The sequence below is a fragment of the Bactrocera neohumeralis genome, unplaced genomic scaffold, assembly GCF_024586455.1.
Source record: "Bactrocera neohumeralis isolate Rockhampton unplaced genomic scaffold, APGP_CSIRO_Bneo_wtdbg2-racon-allhic-juicebox.fasta_v2 cluster09, whole genome shotgun sequence".
NCBI classification, from domain to species: domain Eukaryota; kingdom Metazoa; phylum Arthropoda; class Insecta; order Diptera; family Tephritidae; genus Bactrocera; species Bactrocera neohumeralis.
Window position 1 is genome coordinate 29,963,424 of NW_026089622.1, and position 19,440 is coordinate 29,982,863.

Genomic DNA, 19,440 nt, shown 5'->3' on the forward strand with positions numbered 1-19,440 from the left:
TTTCACTCCAATTAATAAACTTTAAATAAATTTTTTAGTAACTTTATACAAACTAAACTTTGTTTTGATTTAATTTGAATGTTCGAATGTGAAAAGCTGCACCTTTTATGTTTTCTGTCGGTCAAATGTAAACAAATACATTGAGAAGAAAACTCACCACCGAGAAATCTAAAAACAGGGCTGAATTTTGTTATTAAGAACTCACTACAAAATATCTGAATATCAGTAAGTGATATTTTTATGGGCGAAATATTGCACACTATGGCATTTAAATCACCTATTAGTAAATATATAACATTAATAAATAATTTCCTTTTATATTAAGCAACAATATTTATAGCTTTTATTATTTATTAAAATAAATTTGCTAAGTATTTTCTGCCTCAATATTTACAGCACTGCGTTGCTACCTCTGAAAATCCAAGATGGCCGCTATTCACCCCTCAGAAAGCTACCACGAAAAGGTTATCTACTGTATATACTGTGTTTAGTAGTTTTTAACCGAACAGTTTATGGATGGTTACTGGATATTCTTGCTCCAGATGCTTCTCTAGTCGTTCGCATATTATTCTCTCCAGAATTTTTCCAAGCGTGTCCAGCATGCAGAGCGGACGGAACGAGATTGGTTCTCCAGCCCGTTTATTTAGTTTCTGCAAAAGTTCTAATCGCTGCTTCTTCTACATTTTTGGAAAGACACCTTCTCGCAAACAGCGGGTAAAGAGCTCTGAAAAGGGGGTCGCTTTGTGAGTTATAGCTGTTTTTAGGGCCTTGTCGGAGATTCCATCTAGACCCGGTGTTTTGGTATTACCAAACCTTTTGGCTGCATCTATTACTTCATCATCGGTGACCAATGACTAGTACCGGAGATATAATTGATAGTATAGGTCCTTCGTTCCTCTGCGTAGGGAAAAGTGTTTCCACGATGTTTTCCATTACGGTGGGACAGGCGCCTTTTTTTTCTGCCCATTACACCGTCGCATGCTTTGCTGACCTCACCAATATCTCCGCCTGTCGTTCCGTATTTTCCACATTTGCAATGTTGTCATCGAGCATAAGTCGGAAGAGATCTTAGCCGAACGTTTCGGCTTTCCATCCTTTTGTCTGTACGTGTATATTCCACTCCTGGATTTTCCGATCTCCATTATGATGGCTAGGTGGTCACTATGCGTATAGAGGTCAGACACTTTCCAGCATGTTTAACATACCAACCGGCTACTAACAAAAATGATGTCTATCACGGATCCGCGACCATTTTTTTCGAAAGTGTTCCTTTTCCAGTATTTAATAGCACCACTTCGAGCGATGAAAAGGCCTTGAGAAGAGCGTCTCCTCGTTTGTTCGTACTAGCACTTCCCCGGTCCACAGCCCATGCGTTAAAATCGCCTGCTACCACGTTATTCGTAGTTGTTAGGACTTCCTGTACCAGATCATCCAGTATCCTCTCAATCGCGTCTTGTGGGACACTCGGTGGTATATAGCAGCTATAAAAGTTGATTACACAGATCATGGCTTATGTGAAGTAGGTCTTTCCTAATAGTAGCTTTTCCTGGAAAGCTTTGCCTTTGCTGGTGACGTCTGAAGCCATATGTATTCATACGAATTTGTTTTGTGAATATTTATGACTACAGCAACTGAATACATTTAAATTAATGTAATGTAACCTCATGGCCTTGCATATTTCGGTATGCAAAAGAATCCCCCAAATGTGAGAGCCTAATTTAATAACCACTTAATCTAAACAAACATGAAAACTCCCGAATCCAAAGTGTAGCAGACAGAATAAGATATAAGTGTAAAGTTTTAGCAAGTAAGCAATCATTCTCATAAGTATAAATATCGGGTGATTTTTAAGAGCTTGATAACTTTTTTTAAAAAAAAAAACGCATAAAATTTGCAAAATCTCATCGGTTCTTTATTTGAAACGTTAGATTGGTTCATGACATTTACTTTTTGAAGATAATTTCATTTAAATGTTGACCGCGGCTGCGTCAACATTCGGAAAGTCCAATTTTGGGCAACTTTTTCGAGCATTTCGGCCGGAATAGCCCGAATTTCTTCGGAAATGTTGTCTTCCAAAGCTGGAATAGTTGCTGGCTTATTTCTGTAGACTTTAGACTTGACGTAGCCCCACAAAAAATAGTCTAAAGGCGTTAAATCGCATGATCTTGGTGGCCAACTGCCCATGCATCCCGAAAAATGCACTGTTTGGTGTGGTTTGTACGCTGGTGGAATCATTGGACCGTATTTTTTCAAAGATGCTGTTGGACGCAACGTTACGGTGAATGGCGATCGCTATCGTTCGATGCTAACAAACTTTTTTGTTGCCAAAAATGGAAGAACTGAACTTGGTTGACATGTGGTTTCAACAAGATGGCGCTACATGCCACACAGCTCGCGATTCTATGGCCATTTTGAGGGAAAACTTCGGAGAACAATTCATCTCAAGAAATGGACCCGTAAGTTGGCCACCAAGATCATGCGATTTAACGCCTTTAGACTATTTTTTGTGGGGCTACGTCAAGTCTAAAGTCTACAGAAATAAGCCAGCAACTATTCCAGCTTTGGAAGACAACATTTCCGAAGAAATTCGGGCTATTCCGGCCGAAATAAAAAGTTGCCCAAAATTGACTTTCCGAATGGACCACCTAAGACGCAGCCGCGGTCAACATTTAAATGAAATTATCTTCAAAAAGTAAATGTCATGAACCAATCTAACGTTTCAAATAAAGAACCGATGAGATTTTGCAAATTTTATGCGTTTTTTTTTTAAAAAAAGTTATCAAGCTCTTAAAAAATCACCCGATAGCTGTAAGATTGTAAAAAGTAGTCAGTAAAGATATATTAATAAAACAGGCAACACGAAAGTAAGTGCAGTTGGGCAGTGCGCCCAAAACATTGTATATATTATCTTTTACTTACAACAAACTAACTGCTTGTTAATTGGAGGCTCAACCGTTCTTTTCTATTGAGCCTGCCATATCCTGACATAAAAGGATAAAAAAAAATCCACGTTCCTGAAGAAGGAAAAACAAAAAGTTCCTGAAAAATTGGAAACACAATAGATTCTCATAAAAAGAGACACGTTTAAAATTTATGTTTTATTTTAAAGACTATCTTTGAAAATTCACTACACTTAAAATCACGCCAATAATTTAAATGAAAACCGATAAGTTTTGTATACGCATATACATATGTATGGCTTATATATTATAATATTTTGTTATAAGATCGGTTGGACGACGTAGATTGACGTTCGCAATGGTTGACGAATTAGGTAGCTCGCAGGACCATTCTCGTTATTGAAAGTATAAGCGAATGTCCTGTAGACGAATGTTGATGTGCGTCTCGTGTAGATCGAATTGTGAGACTTTTCTCGTTGTTCATTCCTTTTGTTAGTTAGTTTGGTGTACAGCTGTGGTGAGTTGGGTTGCGTACGAGGGTGGTGTGTTATATTGGTGTTGTTTTGTAATATCATCAGCTGTGGTGAATTAAGCTGTTTTATAAGGGTGCGACAGTTTTCCAAGATAGAGATCCTGGGCCCCCTAGGCGAATATTTTGCCTAGTATTGTACGAATATGCTGTTGTCTGTATTTTGGCGTACTGATGGTGGAGTAGCCGAGGCGCAGAATACATTCTGACAGCAGAAGTATTTGATGATATATGTAATATACTCACATTTATCCGGGTGTGCAGAGAACGGATTTTGATTTGTATTTTGTATGCGTGCAGGTATTAAAGAGAAGCAACTTTATTTTGCATGTTTATTTGATTCTGCATTTTTGACGACTCATTATTATGGCAATCAAGTGTATGCGTTGTTTGTTCTTATTCATTTCATTAGCGGTTATTTAAAATTTCTTATTCTATCGATTTGGTATACCGGTTATGTATTCTTTGCATTTTCTGAATTGATTTGCATTTTATTTATTCTTCGCTTACGAAGGATAGTAACTCCTTGCCTGGCTCAGATGTGGCCAGAATTGGTACTCCTTAGCCCTGAAGTTAAGACTATGCAATTAGAGGAGTCTTGCGGCCGTGAATGGAGAACGGCTTTGATTCGTACAGTAGAAAATTCTTCATAATTAAATTGATGTTTTTTATAGCTTATTCCCTTAACCCACCTACATTGGATATGTGCGGTAAGAGCGCTCTTTGCCTTTTGTAAGAGTAGGTGCGTCACTGTATCACATTGGGAGTAAGAGGATCCCTTCCTTTTGAGATTTTGTTTATTTTTGTAAATTTATGAAAAGTTTCGATTTTTGACTTTTTGATACAATTTTTTTATCTTCTTCTTCTTAATTGGCGTAGACACCGCTTACGCGATTATAGCCGAGTTAACAACAGCGCGCCAGTCGTTTCTTCTTTTCGCTACATGGCGCCAATTGGATATTCCAAGCGTAGCCAGGTCCTTCTCCACTTGGTCCTTCCAACGGAGTGGAGGTCTTCAACAGTGACGTGAGAGCCAAGTCGCGAATGCGACGACAGTTTGTTTGATGACAGGAGATATTTCGTCTTGCTCTCGTTCACTGCCTTGCTTATAGAAGATGGTACCTTCTCTATTTAGTTCTGCAGCTCGAACTATTTTCTCCAGAAGCAGGTTGAAGAAGTCGCACGATAGGGAGTCGCCTTGTCTGAAACCTCGTTTGGTATCGAACGGCTCGGAGAGGTCCTTCCCGATTCTGACGGAGCATTTGGTGTTACTCAACGTCAGTTTACACAGCCGTATTAGTTTTGGGGGGATACCAATTTCAGACATCGGGCCATAAAGGCAGCTCCTTTTCGTGCTGTCGAAAGCAGCTTTGAAATCGACGAAGAGGTGGTGTGTGTCGATTCTTCTTTCACGGGTCTTTTCCAAGATTTAGCGCATGGTGAATATCTGGTCGGTTGTTGATTTGCCAGATCTAAAGCCACACTGATAAGGTCCAATCAGTTTGTTGACGGTGGGCTTTAATCTTTCACACAATACGCTCGATAGAACCTTATATGCGATGTTGAGGAGGCTTATCCCACGGTAGTTGGCGCAGATTATGGGGTCTCCTTTTTTATGGATTGGGCAGAGCGCACTTAAATTCTAATCATTGGGTATGCTTTCGTCCTACCTTATTTTACAAAGAAGCTGATGCATGCTCCTTATCAGTTCTTCGCCTCCATGTTTGAATAGCTCGACCGGCAATCCATCGGCTCCTGCCGCTTTGTTGTTCTTCAGGCGGGTAATTGCTATTCGAACTTCTTCATGGTCGGGCAATGGAACGTCTGCTCCATCGTCATCGATTGGGGAATCGGGTTCGCCTTCTCCTGGCGTTGTACGTTCACTGCCATTCAGCAGGCTGGATAAGTGTTCCTCTATAATTTAAGTATGCTCTGGGCATCGGTGACTAGATCACCTTTGGGGGTTCTACAAGAGTATGCTCCGGTTTTGAAACCTTCAGTAAGCCGCCGCATTTTTTCGTAGAATTTTCGAGCATTACCCCTGTCGGCCAGCTTATCAAGCTCTTCGTACTCCCGCATTTCGGCCTTTTTTTTTCCTGTCTGTAAATTTGTCTCGCTTCCCTCTTCAACTCTCGGTATCTATCCTATCCCGCACGCGTTGTGATCGACCGTAACGTTGCGAGGTAGGCAGTCTGCGCTGCGACACGGCACTCCTCGTCGTACCAGCTGTTCTTTTGCACTTTCCGAAAACCAATGGTTTCGGTAGCAGCTGTACGTAAGGAGTTTGAAATGCCGTCCCACAGTTCCCTTATATCGAGTTGTTGACGAGTGCTCTCAGAGAACAGGAATGCAAGCCGAGTAGAAAATCGTTCGGCTGTCTGTTGTGATTGCATCTTCTCCACTTCGAACCTTCCTTGTGTTTGTTGACGTGCACTTTTTGCTGCACTGAGTCGAGTGCGAATTTTGGCTACAACAAGATAGTGGTCCGAGTCGATGTTAAAACCTCGGAGCGTACGCACGCCTAGAACGACAAGATCGATCTGGTTGGTGGCTTTTCGGTCCGGAGACAGCCAGGTAGCTTGATGTATTTTCTTGTACTGGAATCTAGTACCACAGATAACCATATTTCGGGCTCCCGCGAAGTCGATCAGCCTCAACCCATTTGGGGATGTTTCATCGTGGAGGATGAGTTTACCGAACCTAGTGCCATAAATCTCTTCTTTGCCCACCCTGGCGTTAAAGTCGCCAAGCAGGATTTTGACATCTTGGCGGGGCAGCTTTCATAGGCGCGCTCCAAGCGCTCATAGAAGGCATCTTTGGTCACATCGTCCTTCTCTCCCGGCGAGGCGTGGGCGCAAATCAGCGATATGTTGAAGAACCTCGCTTTGATGCGGATTGTGGCTAGACGTTCATTCACCGGAGTGAATGATAGTACTCGGCGACGGAGTCTCTCTCCCACCACGAATCCCACACCAAACTTGCACTCCTTTATATGGCCACTGTAGTAAATGCCACAAAGACCTACTCGTCTCTGTCCTTGTCCCGACCATCGCCTTTCTTGGACGGCGGTGATGTCAGCCTTTATTTTCGTGAGGACATCAACCAGCTGGGCAGTGGCACCTTCCCAATTAAGGGACCGGGCATTCCAGATGCATGCTCTCAATTCGGAGTCCTTATTTCGTTTGCCATGGTCGTCATCAAAAGGGGAGTCTCTCATCCGAGGCTGGTCGCTACTTTTCATTGGGGGTGTTTTTTTTACGTGGCGGGTCCCAAACCCAGCGCGAAACCCTTTGTAGGGGATGTTTCGCCTCTCACTTTGACTCGCCTTCAAACGGATGTTCTTAGGCTACCCAGAGGATAATTGGTCAAAGACCGGAAGTAGTAAACTGCTTCCACAATTTTTTTATGTTTTATGTTTTAGTGCGTATACACTAATTTGGCGTTTAGTAGCCCGCCACTTCTCTAAGATTTGTTCAGAATTGTTTTTTTCTCATTATTAGCGAAAGCCATCCTGCTGGGTCGAAAATTTTTATGTGTTTTTAATATAGGGACTGTCAGAGGTAATTCTGACTTTGTCTTTTATACCAATTTGTGGAGTATTTGAAAATTGTGGCTCTAGTGATAATCGTACGACGTACCGGCCATTATTTTATTGAGTAGTTGCGGCTTTCGAGTAGACTTTTCGATACTGATCTTCTAGAGTTTTATTTAATATTCATTTAAGTTTCGCTATCTCTTGAAATTTCCTTAATTGTGAATTAAGGTATTGGTTTGATTTTTTCTCAACGTGAGTTGGTATGGTGGTAACTAGTTCTGTAACTAGTCCACTTTATGTTTCGCTGTGCAGCGTTTGAGGTTTTTGTGCTTTTGAGCAACATTTTGTCTCTTGGCAATTTTTCGAAATTTGGTTTTCGGGATTTTCTTTTGCAATCAAACCCGTGGTTCTTTGTGTATAAACGTTTCTATTAGGTGAGATGGGATATCTACTGTAATGAAGCAATGAATTGGGTCTTTTGTGACAATATAAGCAGTCAAATTTACTTTTGCAATTATTAAGATTGTGTGAGTGGGACAAACAGTTTCTGCAGAGCGTTTTTGACCAGACAAAGTGGTTCCTTGAATGACATTAAATTTTTTAAACTTCTCGCAAGTTTTAAGCTTTTGCCCTCTTGTGCATAGTTTGCATGACGTAAGTTTTCTTTGTTCGGATGTGAACGATTGTGTTTTGTTAAAACTTTTGTTTGATGTGTTTTTGCTTCCAGCTTGGGGTCTATTGAAGCTTATATTGAGGTCGCGTTGAATTTTTTTCGTTCCGCAATTTCGTATTGGGTATTTAGAAAATATTTCATTTGTTGCCACGTTGGGCACTTCTTTCGTGATGAGAGCGATTGCTCACATAGAAGTAATGATTTTTCTGGTAATGCGACGGTGCAAGTGTTGGGTCCCAGCAGTCTGTGGGAATATTTAGTGTCGATAGAACCGACAAACAATTTGAAACAGTGGATTCCAGTTTGATGCATTCTACACTTGTTTCTTTTTTTATTTTTGGCAAGTTTATTAGAGTCGTTACTTGTTTATCGACCAGTATTCTTTCATTTTCGTATCTTGTTTTTAGGGCTTCCCAAGCCAAATTTAAATTATCGTCATTAAGAGCGAACTGTTTTACTATTATGCCTGCTTGATCTTTAGTTTTGTATCGGAGGTGATACAATTTTTGTGCTTGTGATAGTTGGGGATGGTTGATGCAAATGGCTGTAAACATTTCCCGGAAGGACGGCCATTCTTCATAACCTCCTTAAATGTTTCTGTGTCACATGCGGGCACCTCGAGGTGGATGCCTGAACTTGCCTCTTGATATTGTTGCATTTGTGGCAGCTCTACTATCGGATTTGAAGTAGGTGCAATTGCTTTAATGAGCTTTAGTTGATCGGAGATCATAGATTTCGTTTCTTCATATTGGTCTAAGCAGTTTTCGTAAATATCGTAAGCCTATGATTCAAAATTATGTGGCAGATCTGAATCGTCAGAATCTACTATGGCATCATGAGCCGCTTGGAGGCGAGTCCATAAATTGTTAAGATTTTGGTTTTTTATTTCTAATAACGATTCCGAGTTTTCGTGAATCGGTGAAGAGGCAAATCTAGTGCAGTATCTTGTTAAACTGTCACTTTCTGAGCTAAATTTAACAACCTGTTTTGAGCGTGTAGCTCCAGGTGTATTTTGATTTTTGTTATTGTTCATTATTTTTACTGTATGGTAAAATATCTGTCTATATGAATTAAATTTTGCTCAGTGTAAACCGAATACTAAATAAACAAGAGTTTATTTCATATAAAACAGATTTTTTATTATTACCGTTTCTTATTTACTCGCAGTTAAAATATTTTATTTACATTTATTTTATCATGAAAATATCTTTTATTTATTTATTCCGATTGTAATTAGTAAGTTCTTAATGAAATTATTTAGAACCGATCTGTTAATTACTTTATATTTCTTATGTCCGAATGTTGTGTATTTAGGTACACCCTAATACGTGGACTTGTGTACTAAAGAGCTGCAAAAATACATTTGTCACTAACATGCTTGCCAGCACTCCTAGTATTGTACTCTACTCAAACGAGAATGCGAACCTTTAAGAGCACAAAGCCGGTACCAGGAATAAAGGGTTGTTAAACTTATTCCAGTGTGAGAGCGCCTCAAAATTAGCGTTTTTTATAACATTTTCCATTATGGCCAGATTGAACAAAATTACAATTTTTGGGCATTTAAATTCAAACACCCAATATTTAGTATGAATAAAAATTACTATATAGCGGTTATTTATTATATGGAGAAACTATTTAAATCTTTTGAAAGAATATTATAACAACTGGCTTTTGTCCTTTCAATGCCCAATAATTGGATTTAAGCTTGTTAGCTCTCAATCATTAAACGTTTTTAATAATTTTTCATTGAAAATAAAACTATGATGCTTCAAATTACAAAACGTTTCATCAAATATCTTTAAATTTTACAAATTTATTTAATTTTCATTTTTATAAGTGGTCTTGAACGATGCAACAAATCCCTCCGTTTACATATTTTTTGGTAAGATTTCAATCTGGCCATCGCTCGTTTCCAATTGCTAAACGTCAAAACCTCCTGAACTCGATCAACTGTCAAAGTTTAGGTGGTTTTGACGTTTAGCAATTGCTAATTGGAGTTAAACATCTCTTTATCTCTGCCGCTACTCTCCATTGAGAGTGCAATTACTAATTATACTCTTTCTGTTGAACCAAATGTAGTAAACTACTAGCCACGATCGTGAACAAAAGTTAACCGAAGCTACAGCAACAAATAGAGAAAATATTTCGTGCTGCTTGTATTACTACCAAGTATTTTTAAATCCGAAATTAGTTTTTGCAGAGATAAAGAGATGTTTAACTCCTCTCTCACTGGAAGTGAGAGAACAATTGCTAAACGTCAAAACCACCTAAACTTTGACAGTTGATCGAGTACAGGAGGTTTTGACGTTTAGCAATTGGAAACGAGCGATGGCCACATTGAAATCTTACCAAAAAAATATGTAAACGGAGGGATTTGTTGCATCGTTCAAGACCACCTATAAAAAATGTAAAACAATGAAAATTAAATAAATTCGTGAAATTTAAAGGTATTTGATGAAACGTTTTGTAATTTTAAGCATCATAGTTTTATTTTCAATGGAAAATGATTAAAAACATTTAATGATTGAGAGCTAACAAGTTTAAATCCTATTATTGGGTATTGAAAGGACAAAAGTCAGTTGTTATAATATTCTTTAAAAAGATGGAAATAGTTTCTCCATATAATAAATTTAGTAATTTTTATTCGTACTAAATGTTGGGTATTGGGTTGATAAATGCCCAAAAATTGAAATTTTGTTCAATCTGGCCATAATGGAAAATGTTATAAAAAACTCTAATTTTGAGGCGCTCTCACACTGGAATAAGTTTAACATCCCTTTATTCCTGGTTTTTGCTTGTTTGTGACTTGGCTGGTATTGCTTGCGCTCAAATTTTGTCATTATTTAATTACGGATATGGAACTTGATAGCGTAAGTTATTAAATATATATTAATTTTGTTTCTTTTCTTATAATGTATTAATATTTGCAGTCATTTACTAACGACTCACCTGCAGCAAACATCACATTAAGTAGTAGCTTAAGTAATAGTGCCATAAGAGAAAGACTTAGTATTAGTGGTGAATTAAAAATGTCTTAAGCTACTGGGAAAAGCAAAGCTTGGGAGGTATTTGGAATAGTAGTAAATGAAATTAATGAACAAATTCCAAATATTGTAGTGTGCAAAACGTGCTTCAATATATTTAAGCACTGCAAAAAGTCCACCTCAAATTTGTTAAAGCACAAGTGCTTTATAAAATACACATTGGCCAGTAATTGCGAAAGTATCAATAAAGTAGAAATAAGTGCAGAACGCAAAAAGGAAGCGTTGGAAATTATAACTGAATGGGTCATTAAAAGCTACAGGCCATACAAAATAGTTGAAGACAATGGGTTACATAAACTATTAGAATATTTTTCTCATCTTGGTGTGAAATATGGGCAGCCTATCAATGTGCAAAGTGCGTTGCCGTATCCGACTACATTATCTAGAAACATAGATAGTATAAACGACATATATTTGAACGTAGTAAGAGCCGACCTTGTATGTATATGAAAAACTATATGGATATGGATTAACATCCGACCTTTGAACAGACAATTTTTTAAGGAAAACGTATTTAGCGCTTACAGTTCATTACATTAAAAATGGAAATATTGTAAACCAACTTCTTGGCTTACGGTCTATGAGCGGCGAAAAAAATACAAGTAAGTAATTTTGGAATATTTAAAAATACTAGTTAATCTACAGTCATGGAAAAAAATGCGACACCACATTTAGGCCAATTTTGGCTATTTTTCTTGGAGTTTGATATTTTTTTTTTTGTAAACGGTGTTGCCATGTATGCATGTATATGCAGAAAACCACAACTAATTAACTTTTTTTTTCTATGCCTGTTGAATATTAAAATGCGTTAGGACCCTTCTAGATAACAATATGTAAACATATACATAGTTAAATATGTATGCCTGCATGTTTATACAATATTAAATTTGCGCAACATTGAATTCCCTAAAAATAAATTTTCATATACATATGTATGAACATATTTACTAACAGAGGGGTGTACTAATAACTAAATTTAGGTTCGCAAATAAATCTTGTTTCAATATGAAATATTTTCGCGCATAGCTATCGTTTGCTAAAAAAAACCATCTCTTAAAATACAACTAGGTATCGAGTTAAGTATGGGCGTAACCCCGTTTTCTATTTTGTGTTAACATTTCATAAATTTTCCTTCTTTGCATTTTCATTAAATAAGAGTCTTTTCAATATTCCGAAATCTTTAGAGTAATTAAGTATTAAACTGCTTTCTTTGCGGTTCGCCTATTTAGCAAACATTTTTTTTAATATTCACTTTCACGTGTAACCTCATAAAAGTACGTACGTGAATATTCCTAAATGAATATTTCCAAACCCTCCTAAACACTGTTTGAAAATTATTGTATGGACATATACATACATACTATGGTGGCTACGTAGACCTTAGCTTTTATTAAAATTAGACTGGAACTCGTTTTTCCTTGTTTATTAATTTCATGTGTAAATATTCATTCAAAAGTTACCAGAATCCTTGAAGAGTTCGAGCTTAGTCTGGACGAAAAGGCAATTATTGTGACGGACAGGGAATCCAATATGGTTGCTACATTCCGTTCATATCGTCACCTGTCCTGTGTAAATCATTTGCTACATAGTGTACTTCAGAAGGCGATTAAAGGGACCAAAGATATGGCGGAACTGTCCCGTTCCTGCACGAAGCTTGTCAAATATTTTAAAAAGTCTGGACAAAACTCGTTTTTAAGAAACACTTTGAAAAGCTTCTCTCCGACACGTTTCAATGCAATTTTTTATTTGCTATTATCTATACAGAGAAATTGGGGCGAAATATTTAGTATATTGCAGCAGGAAAATAATCTAGACAAAATAAATAATATTCAATTGCATCACTTAAACGCTATAATCACCATTTTATAGCCTTTCGAACAGGCATCTAAAAAATTAGAGGGTGAAAAATATGCCACAATTTATCTCATCTATGTTTTACTTTATAGGTTACAAAAAGTTTGTACTGCTGCTGTCACCGATTCCGAACCAGTTACAGAATTCAAGGAAAAACTGAACACATATTTACAGTCTACAGTTATCGAAAATCTGAATATCATTCATAAAATTGCGCTCTTTTCATTTGTTCCTGCAAATAAACTTGTACCGTTCTCCGAAATAGACAAAACTTGTACTAGAAATAAATGTAAGCGGCTAATGGCAGAATTCACTGTAGATGCAATAAACAGTGAGTCATATCCCACGCCGTCTTGTTCTACCGAAAATAGTATTTTGTTTACGGATTTTGTACAATCAAAACAAACGCTTAATGTTGAAAATAAAATCGATAAAGAAATGCATAAGTACGAAAACACTGACGTCGATTTGTATGATGATTTCGACATTATTCAGTGGTGGTACGGTCACAAAGAGGATTTTCCAATTTTATATAAACTGAGCTGTCGAATTTTAGCAACTCCAGCATCCTCAGCTCCTTCTGAAAGAGTGCTTTCCGTCTCCCGGAATATTATAACCGAAAAACGCTGCAGCATTAGTTGTAATGACAGCGCAATAAATAAGATAATGTTCCTGCATTCAAGTATAGACTAAAAGCGTATTTAAAAGTGTATTTAAAAAAATAAGAATTTATGTACATTATAATTATTTTCTCTATCTTTGAAAAAAGTTCTTTTGTTTATTTTGTATTTTCTTTCCTTCCGTGTTTTTTCTGAAAGATTATATCCATGTTTGTTTATCAAATGAACTACATATAAAAATTTATGTTTCATTAACGAGTTTTCATTATCTTAATGCAGCAAAGCAAATTGGAAGTACCAATAATCAACAGTTCCATAGATATCCGCAAGTACTCCAAGCACCGTTCACTACTTTAGCATACTTCTCACTCTATGTAATTCAGTGAAGCGCTTTACCTAGCCCGCGGGCGGCCGACTTTATTGCTCTCTCACAGATTCGCTCACACGTATTAGTCAAGCGCTCTCTATACATTGTGGAAAATAAATGTGCATTTGAAAATCACTTGATCAACGACTGTTGACTGCTACGCATGTAATTTGTATATGTATTAACAATTTTACTATGTTTAATATTGAGTGGGAAAACAAGTTTTTGTTTTCCGAAAACTTTTTCGGTAATGCTGAGTGTTTAGTTTGTAAACACATAACTAAACGAAATAGGGAGTACTATGTTAAAAGGTGATTTATTGTTGCCTCGTGAAACTGGGCAACAGTTTTGGAAAAATCTGAACGACAACTTTTATCCGAAATTAAAGAACGAAATGTGGAAACTCTTTTCAATGTTTGGAACTAACGGGTGATTTTTTAAGAGCTTGATAACTTTTTTTAAAAAAAAACGCATAAAATTTGCAAAATCTCATCGGTTCTTTATTTGAAACGTTAGATTGGTTCATGACATTTACTTTTTGAAGATAATTTCATTTAAATGTTGACCGCGGCTGCTTCTTAGGTGGTCCATTCGGAAAGTCCAATTTTGGGCAACTTTTTCGAGCATTTCGGCCGGAATAGCCCGAATTTCTTCGGAAATGTTGTCTTCCAAAGCTGGAATAGTTGCTGGCTTATTTCTGTAGACTTTAGACTTGACGTAGCCCCACAAAAATAGTCTAAAGGCGTTAAATCGCATGATCTTGGTGGCCAACTTACGGGTCCATTTCTTGAGATGAATTGTTCTCCGAAGTTTTCCCTCAAAATGGCCATAGAATCGCGAGCTGTGTGGCATGTAGCGCCATCTTGTTGAAACCACATGTCAACCAAGTTCAGTTCTTCCATTTTTGGCAACAAAAAGTTTGTTAGCATCGAACGATAGCGATCGCCATTCACCGTAACGTTGCGTCCAACAGCATCTTTGAAAAAATACGGTCCAATGATTCCACCAGCGTACAAACCACACCAAACAGTGCATTTTTCGGGATGCATGGGCAGTTCTTGAACGGCTTCTGGTTGCTCTTCACCCCAAATGCGGCAATTTTGCTTATTTACGTAGCCATTCAACCAGAAATGAGCCTCATCGCTGAACAAAATTTGTCGATAAAAAGCGGATTTTCTGCCAACTTTTCTAGGGCCCATTCACTGAAAATTCGACGTTGTGGCAGATCGTTCGGCTTCAGTTCTTGCACGAGCTGTATTTTATACGGTTTTACACCAAGATCTTTGCGTAAAATCTTCCATGTGGTCGAATAACACAAACCCAATTGCTGCGAACGGCGACGAATCGACATTTCACGGTCTTCAGCCACACTCTCAGAAACAGACGCAATATTCTCTTCTGTACGCACTGTACGCATTCGTGTGGTTGGTTTAATGTCCAATAAAGTAAACTGAGTGCGAAACTTGGTCACAATCGCATTAATTGTTTGCTCACTTGGTCGATTATGTAGACCATAAATCGGACGTAAAGCGCGAAACACATTTCGAACCGAACACTGATTTTGGTAATAAAATTCAATGATTTGCAAGCGTTGCTCGTTAGTAAGTCTATTCATGATGAAATGTCAAAGCATACTGAGCATCTTTCTCTTTGACACCATGTCTGAAATCCCACGTGATCTGTCAAATACTAATGCATGAAAATCCTAACCTCAAAAAAATCACCCGATACTTATTGTTGCGAAGTTTCGTTTTCCCCTTTGAAATTAATAAAATCAAATACTAGAAATAAAATTAGCGATCGGCACCTTGAAGATTTACTTCGTACAAAGTTTTGCGGCTCCGAACTAGATTCAGATAAGTTGGTTCAAAACCATGAAAATATTGATTTTTAGTTTTTTGATACAGCCGTTTAGGTGAAAACTTCAATATAAATTTAATATTTAAAATTTTTTGAATTTTAATTTCTTTTTGACACCTGAATTGTCTTTATTTTTGTAATTGATAAAAAATTAATAAGGAATTTCATTAATTTCACAATTTTGTAAAAGTTGTCGAATCACTTTCAAATATTTTTTATATTAATTAATACTAAATTTTTATATTTTTTTTTTTGGGTGTAGCAGCAAGCTCTCTCATACTCCAACACAAGCACACAGTTTGGTAGTGTGCGTTTGGGCATCACTGATGTAATTGTAGCTTGCAAAGCAAATACAATTTGTATTGCTTATGATCGGCTTTTTACTTACACATACACCAACTGGTTTGTGTTTGCCGAGAGTGCCAAGAGAACGGAGAGACAAAGAGTTTCAGTAAATGCGCTGCTGACAAATGTCTTGTTGGGCAGTTTAAATCAGTGCACTGTGGATCCGCTTGTATGGAACAGCGGCCAAAAATACTTTTCTTGACATAGCGGGTTGAAATTCTTTCCAAAAATAAAGATAAGAAATAATAAAAAAATTTGACAAACCAAACGACTATATCCAATAGCTCCCATTAGGAATGATCGAAACAAACTTAATATTTTTTTTTTTTTTTTTAATAAAATTGAAATTATTTTATTTTATCTACATTGCAGTTATGTTTTTAGAAAAATGTTGTTTTACATAGACATACATATCATCAAAAATCCAATATAAAAAAAACAATAAAAGAAAAATAAAGGAAACAAAAATTATATAGAATCATCTAGTAATTCATAAACAGATTTCAACAAAGTGGACTTGTCTTTTTCTGAAGTCTACATTTTTTTATTTCCTTGTTATTGGACTCTGCAGCTTCCTCCGAAAGCTCTCCAATTGACACTCATGTAGCTCTATCACAGCAGAACCATGTATTAAAACCTTGTGAACGGTTGCCGGCAAATAGTACCATGGATATGCAGTTATCAGATCATAAGCTGTATCCAGCGCGTAGAGTTGGACTTGTCTTTTTCTGAAGTCTACATTTTTTTATTTCCTTGTTATTGGACTCTGCATGCATCTGCTGCATTACAAAAGAATTTTCTTGCGATATTACCATCGTTGGACGACCCTCTACCTCCATCTCTAGGTTTGTCCACTATTATACCCATTTTTTCGCGAAATTCCGTCTGAATTTTGTTTTTCTCTCCAATACTTTACTTTTCTTCTCTGTGTCTCTTACTTGCCACATTTTGACCTCTAGTTTATATGAAACATGTAAAAAGTATTCAAAGAAGCGTATGTATGAATGCAGTGGAGATAAGCCAAATTCATAAAATGTTGTGCGAACTTCTTTACTCAAACATTTTTTAACATCGTTCATTTCTGTTGGCCTTGCTGAACATACACAACACTTTGCAGCGGAAGATTCGCTGATCGCGTTGCACACTTTTCCATCTACCATAGTAAGGTGCAAGCTATGTGTAATAACTATTTTTCTATTAGATGCGGTTAATTGTGTTGGCTTCAAAAGGCTAATTTTTTCCTTAAAATATCTACTTCTCTTCTTTAATCGATAGTTCGGTTGTCTCTTTCTTGAATTGAAATCTGATCGGTCTACAGTAACGAGTCGATGATGGTCGGGGGTTTTTCCAAATTATTTGATCATCTATTTGCGAAACTAGTTGGAGAGGTACGTATGATGTTACAAATAAGCTTCTATCGTTCAAATCACTAGATGAAAACTTTTGATTATACTCGCTATGCCCCGTACTTCCGTCAAAGCCCCATTTTCCAATTAAAGTTAGATTGCTAACTGCATTCTCAGGAATAGTTTCAATTAAGTTGGTCTGAAGCTCTATTATACTAGATGCTGTACTGTTAAGTAAGCTCTGCAATTCGACTTCCGCATGAGATTCGTCTACAAAAATATTGTCTGGGTATCTACTTTTTTTTGAATTTTATATTTTTTGATAGCTTGGAAACAAATCAAAGGAAATTTTGCTGTTCACAAAATTTCTTATCAGCAAATACTGGTGTTTCGACATAGAGGTCTCCATTAAGAGTGAAGTAACTTCAGTGGGACCTGCTGACAGAATCTTTTGATTCGGATGTTCATTGCGTAGAGCAGAAACAGCGGACTCATCTATTTCACTCAGTTGAGCTATACGACGTCGCTTAGTTCTCGTTGAAGAGTCAGCAAAATCCAGTTGAGGACGGCCACGATGAGTACTTTCCTCCATCTGCTGCGATTTACACTGCGTGCGTTTTATCAAAATCGATTCCTCTTTATTCAGCCAACCAGATTGGTATTGAAGAACTGAAAATTTTTTGCGTTTATAATTCTTCCAAAAAGTTGAAATTGTTTTACAGATGTTCTCAACTTTTTTCGACAGATCGCTCAACTCTGTAATGTAACCGTTGTTTTGAATATTCCCCTGCACAACTGAAATCAATTTCGTCAGTTTTTCTGCTTTGGTTCCGTGTTCTGTGCACCATATATTAAAAATTGCAGGCGTGTAAACACACACTTATGGGAAGAACCTACATCAAAAATTATTCGAAAGAAACATAAACAAAATTTAGATATTTATTTATTAACAGTTTTGCAAAAATATACACAGCTACAAAAAACGAAGACAGACCAACATAGCACAATAGACAAAAGGACAACTTAAACGGCCTTAGTATTTTTACGATTATACAGACATCTGCACATTTCTGCAGATAAGTTTAACACATTCAAACCTTAAAAGTAAGACAAACACAATGACATACAAACCAATTTCTGGATTTTCTTGAAACACAACTAAAACTTCAACTAAACATAAAAAAGACGTTCACAAAATACACAAAAAAAATACTATCGGTAAAATTAGTTTTTCATGAAATATTTTACAAGGATGTTAATTATTAACATCTCGATTTAAAGTTAATACCTTCAACATCAAAATGCATTTTAAATAATCCAATTCCGAGCACTCTAGCAAACGTTTGATCTCTTTGAAGTTCGATTTTAATTTGACAAAATCACTCTGCGCGCAGCTGCGTTGCGAAAATGAACACGTGTTCACGCTTTCAATGCTGTTTTTAGAAAGTCCCGTTAGGTTTTCAGAAAAATGCGGTATGGTTTAAAGAAGATTGGACATTTAAGAGACAATTGGTTTACATTGTGTTTCAATCATGTGTGGTTGATTTTTTTGATTTTTGGCCTCTGACGGATCCACTGTGCAGTGGTCGGCATTTCTTAGCACAATTGTGCAAGCTAACTTCACACGTACGCTTACGCTATATCGTTCAGTCGTTATCGAGCCAGCAACGAATTAACATCATGCGTGACTATAGCGCATAACCAAATATGCCCTGCGAGAAATATTTTATGATTCTAAATGCCTTTGGTGCCATGCAATGCCTTTTATGTTCCAAGTCTTTTAAAGACAACTTTGCATTTTTTTTGTTGTTCATGGGACAACTTTGAATTTTTGCCGCTGTTCATGGGATCAGAGTCCCATATATTTGAACACTGATTCTTATATAAAATTGAACGAGGAATCGAATGAAAAAGTCAATTTTGAAAAAAAAATTGGGGTAAAAGCACAAAAAACAGGATTTTGAAAATATTTTTATTAGAAAGCTGAGATTTTTTTACATAAAACTGGATAACTGCAAAATTTTTTTCACTCAATTTTGAGGTCGTTAAAAAATAAAAGAAATATTAATTTTTTTGTTTGATCTCAATTTGAATTGCGCGCCAAAAAACAATGGAGCAACTTTGACCACTAAAAAGTTTACAGATATTCTTATTTTGGTCTATATTATGATATTCTAAAGTTTCGTCAAAATCGGAGAATCACGGGTACAAAATCATGTCCCCAATTGATGGAATGGCCCATGTATATTAAAATTTTGTATAGAAAGGTAAAAAGATTTGGATATATGCATTATTCTTTAGTTGATAATAAATCAATATTTGTGCTTTTTGATTTATATTTGTTACACATATATTTATAAGCGCATC

General features: G+C 36.7%; 1 long non-coding RNA gene across 1 annotated transcript; it reads left to right on the forward strand.

The window, feature by feature from the left end:
- The first annotated feature begins 10,345 nt into the window (after positions 1 to 10,345).
- On the forward strand, positions 10,346 to 13,415 carry LOC126764312 (uncharacterized). Its single transcript, XR_007667922.1, has 3 exons — positions 10,346 to 10,507; positions 10,568 to 11,283; positions 12,628 to 13,415. It is a non-coding gene; the product is annotated as an uncharacterized LOC126764312 (long non-coding RNA).
- The last annotated feature ends 6,025 nt before the right edge of the window (positions 13,416 to 19,440 follow it).